The sequence below is a fragment of the Arachis stenosperma genome, chromosome 1 (genome assembly GCF_014773155.1).
Source record: "Arachis stenosperma cultivar V10309 chromosome 1, arast.V10309.gnm1.PFL2, whole genome shotgun sequence".
Lineage (NCBI taxonomy): Eukaryota > Viridiplantae > Streptophyta > Magnoliopsida > Fabales > Fabaceae > Arachis > Arachis stenosperma.
Window position 1 is genome coordinate 113,605,945 of NC_080377.1, and position 8,050 is coordinate 113,613,994.

At 38.7% G+C, this 8,050-nt stretch overlaps 1 non-coding gene across 1 annotated transcript; it reads right to left on the reverse strand.

Annotated features, from left to right (window-relative positions):
- Positions 1–7,739: 7,739 nt before the first annotated feature.
- LOC130956233 (small nucleolar RNA R71) lies at positions 7,740–7,847 on the reverse strand. The gene has a single exon (XR_009077043.1). It is a non-coding gene; the product is annotated as a small nucleolar RNA R71 (small nucleolar RNA).
- Positions 7,848–8,050: the final 203 nt, after the last annotated feature.

Here is an 8,050-nt window from a genome sequence, read left to right on the forward strand (position 1 = left end):
ACGCGTACGCGTGGATTGGAGTTCGCGCAAACGACGCGAGCGCGTGCCAGACGTGCACGTGTGGAGAGGAAAATCGGCAAATGACGCGTACGCGTGACTGACGCATACACGTGACATGTGTGATCTGCAAAAAATTCAGGAAACGTTGGAGATGATTTTGGGCCGCGTTTTGACCCACATTTCGGCCTAGAAACATAGATTAAAGTCATGAAACATGCAGAGACTCAAGGGAGGAGATCAGACACATAATTTTAGGTTGAGATGTAGTTTTAGAGAGAGATGTTCTCTCCTCTCTCTTAAGATTAGGATTAGGATTAGGATTAGGATTTCTATTAGGACTATGATTTCATCTTATTCAATCACAAGTTCAATGTTCCTTTTACTTATTTTCTCAATTTGGTTTATGAACTCCTTATGTTTGAATTGATTTTCTTTTATTAATGTAATTTGAGGTATTTTCAGATATATAATTTTTATTTAGCTTTCAACATTCTTGGCTTTGGTTGATTAATTGGTAACTCTTGAGTTGTCAAACTCATTGTGATTGATAATTGATATCTTTGCTGATTGATTTAGATTCCTATAACTCTAGTCTTTCCATCGGAGTTGACTAGGACTTTAGGTGTTAATTTATTTTAACCACTTAACTTAGTGGGAGCAAAAATATAATTCTCATCACCATTGATAAGGATAACTAGGATAGGACTTCTAATTTAATTATTAATTATTAATTTATTTTTCTTGTCCATTAAATTACTTGTTCAAGCCTTTTGAAAACTCCAAAATATACCTTTGCATAACCAATAATAAGAACACCTCCATGCAATTCCTTGAGAAGACGACCCGAGGTTTAAATACTTTGGTTATCAATTTTATCAGGGGTTTGTTACTTGTGACAACCAAACGTTTGTACGAAAGGATTTTCTGTTGGTTTAGAAGATGTACTTACAATGCGATTATATATTTGTGGAATTATTTATCGATAGGAAATCCGATCGTCAAAATGGCGCCGTTGCCGGGGAATTGCAAATGTGTGCCTTATTATTGGTTATTGTAAATATTTTTCAAAAAAAAACTTTTCAGATTTTTATTTTAAAATTTTTTATCTTATTTTTTTTCAAAAAATCATATCTTTTTCAAAATCTTATCTTATCTTTTTTTTCAAAAATCATATCTTTTTCAAAATATTTTCTTTTTTGTTAGTCTTTGTTTTTATTTTCTCTTACTACTATGAACTCTCACCCTTTTGGCTATGAGTCTGGTTACAATTATGTTGCAGGAAGAGGAGATTATAATGACAACATGCACCAAGGATAGAACAATCAAAGATGGGAGGAGCCACAAGGATTTGATCAAACCTCATGGCAACAACCACCTCCAATGGACTATCAACAACCATTCTGTGATGCATATCAAGGCAATGGCTATGGTGAGCACTCTTTTGATTATCAACAACCACCACCATATGCCTATGAACCCCCTCCTCAACATGACTTTAGTCCACCACACTCACAAGCCCCTTTTCGCCATTCACCTCCATATGACCCTAATCCATTTCCACCATACCAACCACCCTATGAACCGTATGAACCATATATAGAACCACCCCAATTCAACCCCAATTACTCCTAAAAACCACCACCTCAATATACACCATCTCCGTATCCATCAATCCAAGAGCACTATGACCCTACTTATGATAGCCGAGCGCAACAAGAATCAAGGGATCGTCTCAAGGAAATAGTGAAAAAATTTCATGCAACCCTTCGCCAACTGGATCAAGCGATAAATCGATTACCTTTCCGGCGTTCGGACATTCAAGGAACCTCCATGGCTTCATGTAGAGACTCTACTGAAGAACGTGGCATGAAGGAGAAGTTAAAAATTCCGATGGAGAGTGAGCAGCACGATTAGGTATTGGAACAATTAGAAGAAGCTACGCCTGCCATTGAAGAGGAAGAAGTGGTTGAAGACTTAGGAGATGCAGAACCTCCATGGGAAACTCAAGTCACAGAGCCCCCTTCTAAGGAGTTTGAATTTGATGTTGAGGAGGGTGTATAACCTCCAAGGCATATCATGGTTGAAGACTTTGAAGGGGATGATCAAGAGATGGATTCAATCATTAATGAATTCTTATCTACATTTGAATTCTCTCCCATTGGACTTGACATGGAGATTAAAGAAGAAGAAACACAACCTCCTATGCCCTTGATGAACAATGAAGAAGATCTTGAATCAGAAGAAAGCTACCAAGAGGAAGAGGTTGAAATTGAGGAAGCTTACAAAGAGATGGAAGAATTCAAGGAAGAGCACAAGCGAATGGAGCTTGCAAGTTTATTAGAAACACCTCTCCCAAGACCATCATCCTTCACAACATTCGAGTGGGTAAAATTTATATCCCTTAGCTTTCTAATTCCACTTGAATATGGGCTACTGAAGACGGATGGTCAAATTAGAGCTCTTTGTGGCATTAAGAGTAAGAGGAAGATGGTCAATGGTAAGAATTGTCCTACAATGTTCATTATGGTTGGAAGCTTTAAGTTTAAACGCAAAGGTTGGGGTAGAGCTCGATTGAATGGGTCTAGGAAGTTGTTTGGACGCTTCAGTGAGAATTCTAAGGCTGAACCACCCGGATGGAATCATGATAATCAACTTGAAGACGGGTGTAAAAGTAAGGTTTGGGACCCTGGAATTCATTCCAATAATCAACACTCGTGGGGTCTTGTCACTTGCTAGAACTTGCTTGAAGGCTTTCTGCGCCTAGTTTGGGATCCCGGAGGCTATTGGAAGTACAAACATTGGTGGAGATTCCTGGATCAGTACAAGCACAAGGCACCATAACCGGGAGCTCACCAAATGTCCAACTTAAGGACTTTAACTAAAAGTGCTAGGTGGGAGACAACCCACCATGGTATGATCGTTCCTTTTTTCAATTTTAATTCTAGTCTATTTTGTTTGTTTTTGAGTTTTGATTGGACCTGGAATCATGCATAACATTCATATTAGCATCTGCATACTGCATTCTGCATTTTGCATAAAAAAGGGGGTGAACGACGCGCAAGCGCCTACGACGCGCACACGTTGTTTGTGTAGCGAAACCAAACAGAGAGTTGCACGAGTGACACATGTACGTGCCCTCTGCAAAAAGTTCAACCCATGCATAAGCGTTACCGACGCGTCCGCGTGGGTGTGTAAATCGGCGTTATTGGGGTTTCGCACAGAAAGCTGTGCGGGAGTGCGGATGGCCTCGTGCGTTTTGCACGATCCCTAATCACGCGTGCGCGTGATAGACGCTCTCGTGTCCCTCCCCTATACGCTCACCCGCGCGTCCGTGGGTGTGACGCGTTCGCGCCGTTAGCGCCGTGCACCTTGCACGCAGCGCGCCGCCTAATCAGTTTTATTTTCTTCTCTTTTCATATCCTATTTCTTTCTTCTATTGTTCCCTCTTCTCTTCTTCATTCTTCTTCTACCTTTTGAACTTTTCTCCCCTCCCCTCTCATCCCTATTCTCTTTCACTTTCTTCTACTTAATTTATTTGCATACTTTCATTCATCTTTTAATTACTGCATTTAATTATTTTTTCTTAATTTTCTTTTTAGTATAATTATTTAGGGTCTCTTCTTCTTTCTTATTCATGCATTTTTATGTTGGTGTTGGAACTTTATTTAGGTCTTCCACTATTGCTTGTGGATTATTATGGAGTTGTTTGACAATTCATATTAATTGTTTTCGGAATGCTTGCATGTTCCACTTTCATTCTCCCCCTATCATATTAAACATGCATACTAAGTGTTTGTGAAAAAATCTGTATGGCATTGTGCATTCCTCATTATTCTATCCTTCTACTCTAATGCTTGTTTTTTCATAAAACCCTTTCCACATTTTATTCATTAATTATAATTGTCAAAACAAACGTGATTGTCGGTTTGTTATAAGTAACAATACATTTTTAATTTTTTATGCTTGATCTATGCTACTCATGCATTTGCCGGCATGCTAATAAACATCTTGCATCCAATACTTACTGACGAGCGGATAATTTGTACCCTTTTTGGCATTGTTTTTAGTATGTTTTTAGTAGTTTTAGTTAAGTTCTTAGTATATTTTTATTAGTTTTTAGTTAAAATTCACTTTTCTGGACTTTACTATGAGTTTTTGTGCTTTTCTGTGATTTCAGGTATTTTCTGGCTGAAATTGAGGGACCTGAGCAAAAATCTGATCCAGAGACTGAAAAGGACTGCAGATGCTGTTGGATTCTGACCTCCCTGCACTCGAAGTGGATTTTCTGGAGCTACAGAAGCCCAATTGGCGCGCTCTCAACGGCGTTGGAAAGTAGACATCCTGGGCTTTCCAGAAATATATGATAGTCCATACTTTGCCCAAGATTTGATGGCCCAAACCGGCGTTCAAAGTCACCCTCAGAAATCCCAGCGTTAAACGCCGGAACTGGCAGCTAAATGGGAGTTAAACGCCCAAACTGGCATAAAAGCTGGCGTTTAACTCCAAGAAGAGTCTCTACACGAAATTGCATCATTGCTCAGCCCAAGCACACACCAAGTGGGCCCGGAAGTGGTTTTTTATGTCATTTACTCATCTCTGTACACCCTAGGCTACTAGTTTCTTATAAATAGGACCTCTTACTATTGTATTTTCATCTTTGGATTATTTTTAGATCCTTTGATCATCTTTGGACATCTAGTTCTTAGATCATTGGGAGGCTGGCCTCACGGCTATGCCTAGACCTTGTTCTTATGTATTTTCAACGGTGGAGTTTCTACACACCATAGATTAAGGTGTGGAGCTCTGCTGTACCTCGAGTATTAATGCAATTACTATTGTTCTTCTATTCAATTCCGCTTGTTCTTTGTCCAAGATATAACTTGTTCTTCAACTTGATGAATGTGATGATCCGTGACACTCATCATCATTCTCACCTATGAACAAGGTGACTGACAACCACTTTTGTTCTACAAGCAATCAAGGCTCCAGTGAATATCTCTTGGATTCCTGATACACGATGCATGGTTGATCGCCTGACAACCGAGTGCTCGCCTGACAAACGAGCCAGCCATTCCGTGAGATCAGAGTCTTCGTGGTATAGGCAAGAACTGATGGCGGCATTCAAGAGAATCCGGAAGGTCTAACCTTGTCTGTAGTATTCTGAGTAGGATTCAATGATTGAATGACTGTGACGTGCTTCAAACTCCTAGCAGGCGGGGCGTTAGTGACAGACGCAAAAGAATCGATGGATTTTATTCCGGCCTGACCGAGAACCGACAACTGATTAGCCATATGCTATGACAGAGCATAGGAACATTTTCACTGAGAGGATGGGAGGTAGCCACTGACAACGGTGAAACCCTACATAAGCTTGCCATGGAAAGGAGTAAGAAGGATTGGATGAAGACAGTAGGAAAGCAGAGAGACGGAAGGGAAGGCATCTTCATACGCTTATCTGAAGTTCCTACCAATGAATTACATAAGTACCTTTATCTTTATCTTTATGCTTTATTCGTATATCACTATACCCATTTGAGTCTGCCTGACTAAGATTTACAAGGTGACCATAGCTTGCTTCATACCGACAATCTCCGTGGGATCGACCCTTACTCGCGTAAGGTTTATTACTTGGACGACCCAGTGCACTTGCTGGTTAGTTGTGCAAAGTTGTGTAGTGATCACAATTTCGCGCACCAAGTTTTTGGCGCCGTTGCCGGGGATTGTTTTGTGTATGGACAACTGACGGTTCATCTTGTTGCTTAGATTAGGTATTTTTTTCTTCAGAGTTCTTAAGAATGAATTCTAGTGTTTCAAGGTGATGTTCTTATCATCACCAAAGCTGATTGATCTTCATCAATTTAGCTCTTAAATGCAATGTCCTGCTGAAGCTTGGCTAGCCATGTCTAATTCCTTTAGACTGAAGCTTTAGACTAACATTGCATGATTCCTGGAATTCTCATTAAGAATTTTGATACCTTTATTTTCTTTTCCATATAATTTTCGAAAAAAAAATTACAAAATCATAAAAACCAAAAATATTTTATGTTTCTTGTTTGAGTCTAGTGTCTCATCTTAAGTTTGGTGTCAATTGCATGCATTCATTCATGTGTCTTAAGGATCTTCAAGTAATTCTTGATTATTTCTTACTCTGATCTTTGAATTCTCTGGACTTGAGTATTTTGTGTGTCTCATATGCATTCTCATTAGTGTCAGTAGTATACAAACTGCTAAGTTTGGTGTCTTGCATGCATTGTTATTTGATTTTAGTTGCATTTTGATTATAAAAAAATCCAAAAATATTTTTAATTTGTGTCTTTTCAAGTCAATAATACAGAGAATTGAAGATTCAGAACATGCAGCAGAGGAATTACACAGAAAAAGCTGGGCGTTCAAAATGCCCAGTGAAGAAGGACAGACTGGCGTTTAAACGCCAGCCAGGGTACCTGGTTGGGCGTTTAACGCCCAAAAGGGTATAGTTTTGGGCGTTAAACGCCAGAATGTGCACCATTCTGGGCGTTTAACGCCAGGATGGCACAAGGGGGAGGATTTTGTTTTCAAATCAATTTTTTTTTCAAGTTTTCAAGGTTTTTCAAAATCAAATCTTTTTCAGATCATATCTTTTCAATCAAATGTTTTCAAAATCAATTTCTTTCCTTTTTCAAAGATACTTGCTAACAATTAATGATTTGATTGAACATTTCAAGTATGTTGCCTTTTCTGTTGAGAAAGGTTTAATGTTTGAATCATATCTTTTCTTGTTAGGCAAGTCATTAATTTTTTTCAAATTTTTTTTAAAATTGTTTTCAAATCATATTTTCTCAATCACATCTTTTTAAAACCAATCATATCTTCTTAACCTCATCTTTTTCAAAATAGTTTTTAATCAAATCTTTTTGACTTCTAATTTCAAAATCTTTTTCAAAAATCACTTGATTTCTTTCCCACTCTTATTTTCGAAAACTAATTAGTGTTTTTCAAAATATTTCACTTAATTTTCGAATATTACTTCCCTTCTTCTCACATCCTTCTATTTATGGACTAACACTATTCCTTAATGCAAAATTCAAACTCCATCTTCTTTGATAAGTTCGAATTTTCTACCTCTGTCTTCTATTTTTCTTTTCCTCTGACACCTCAAAGAATCTCTATACTGTGACATAGAGGATTCCACATTTTCTTGTTTTCTTCTCTTTCATATGAGCAGGAGCAGAGACAAAGGCATTCTTGTTGAAGCTGACCCTGAACCTGAAAGGACCTTGAAGCGAAAGCTAAGAGAAGCTAAGGCACAATTCTCTATAGAGGACCTAACAGATATCTTCAAAGAAGAAGAACCCATGGCAGCCGAAAACAACAACAATGCAAACAATGCAAGGAAGGTGCTGGGTGACTTTACTGCACCTACTCCCGACTTCTATGGGAGAAGCATCTCTATCCCTGCCATTGGAGCAAACAACTTTGAGCTTAAGCCTCAATTAGTTTCTCTAATGCAACAGAATTGCAAGTTTCATGGACTTCTATTGGAAGATCCTCATCAGTTTTTAGCTGAATTCTTGCAAATCTGTGACACTGTCAAGACTAATGGGGTAGACCCTGAGGTCTACAGACTTATGCTATTCCCTTTTGCTGTAAGAGACAGAGCTAGGACATGGTTGGACTCACAACCTAAAGAAAGCCTGGACTCATGGGAAAAGCTAGTCAATGCCTTTTTGGCAAAGTTCTTTCCACCTCAAAAATTGAGTAAGCTTAGAGTGGAAGTCCAAACCTTCAGACAGAAGGATGGAGAATCCCTCTATGAAGCTTGGGAAAGATACAAACAATTGATCAGAAAATGTCCTTCTGACATGCTTTCTGAATGGAGCATCATAGGTATTTTCTATGATGGTCTCTCTGAACTATCCAAGATGTCTTTGGATAGCTCTGCTGGAGGATCTCTTCATTTGAAGAAGACGCCTACAGAAGCTCAAGAGCTAATTGAAATGGTTGCAAATAACCAATTCATGTACACTTCTGAAAGGAATCCTGTGAACAATGGGACCAATCAGAAGAAAGG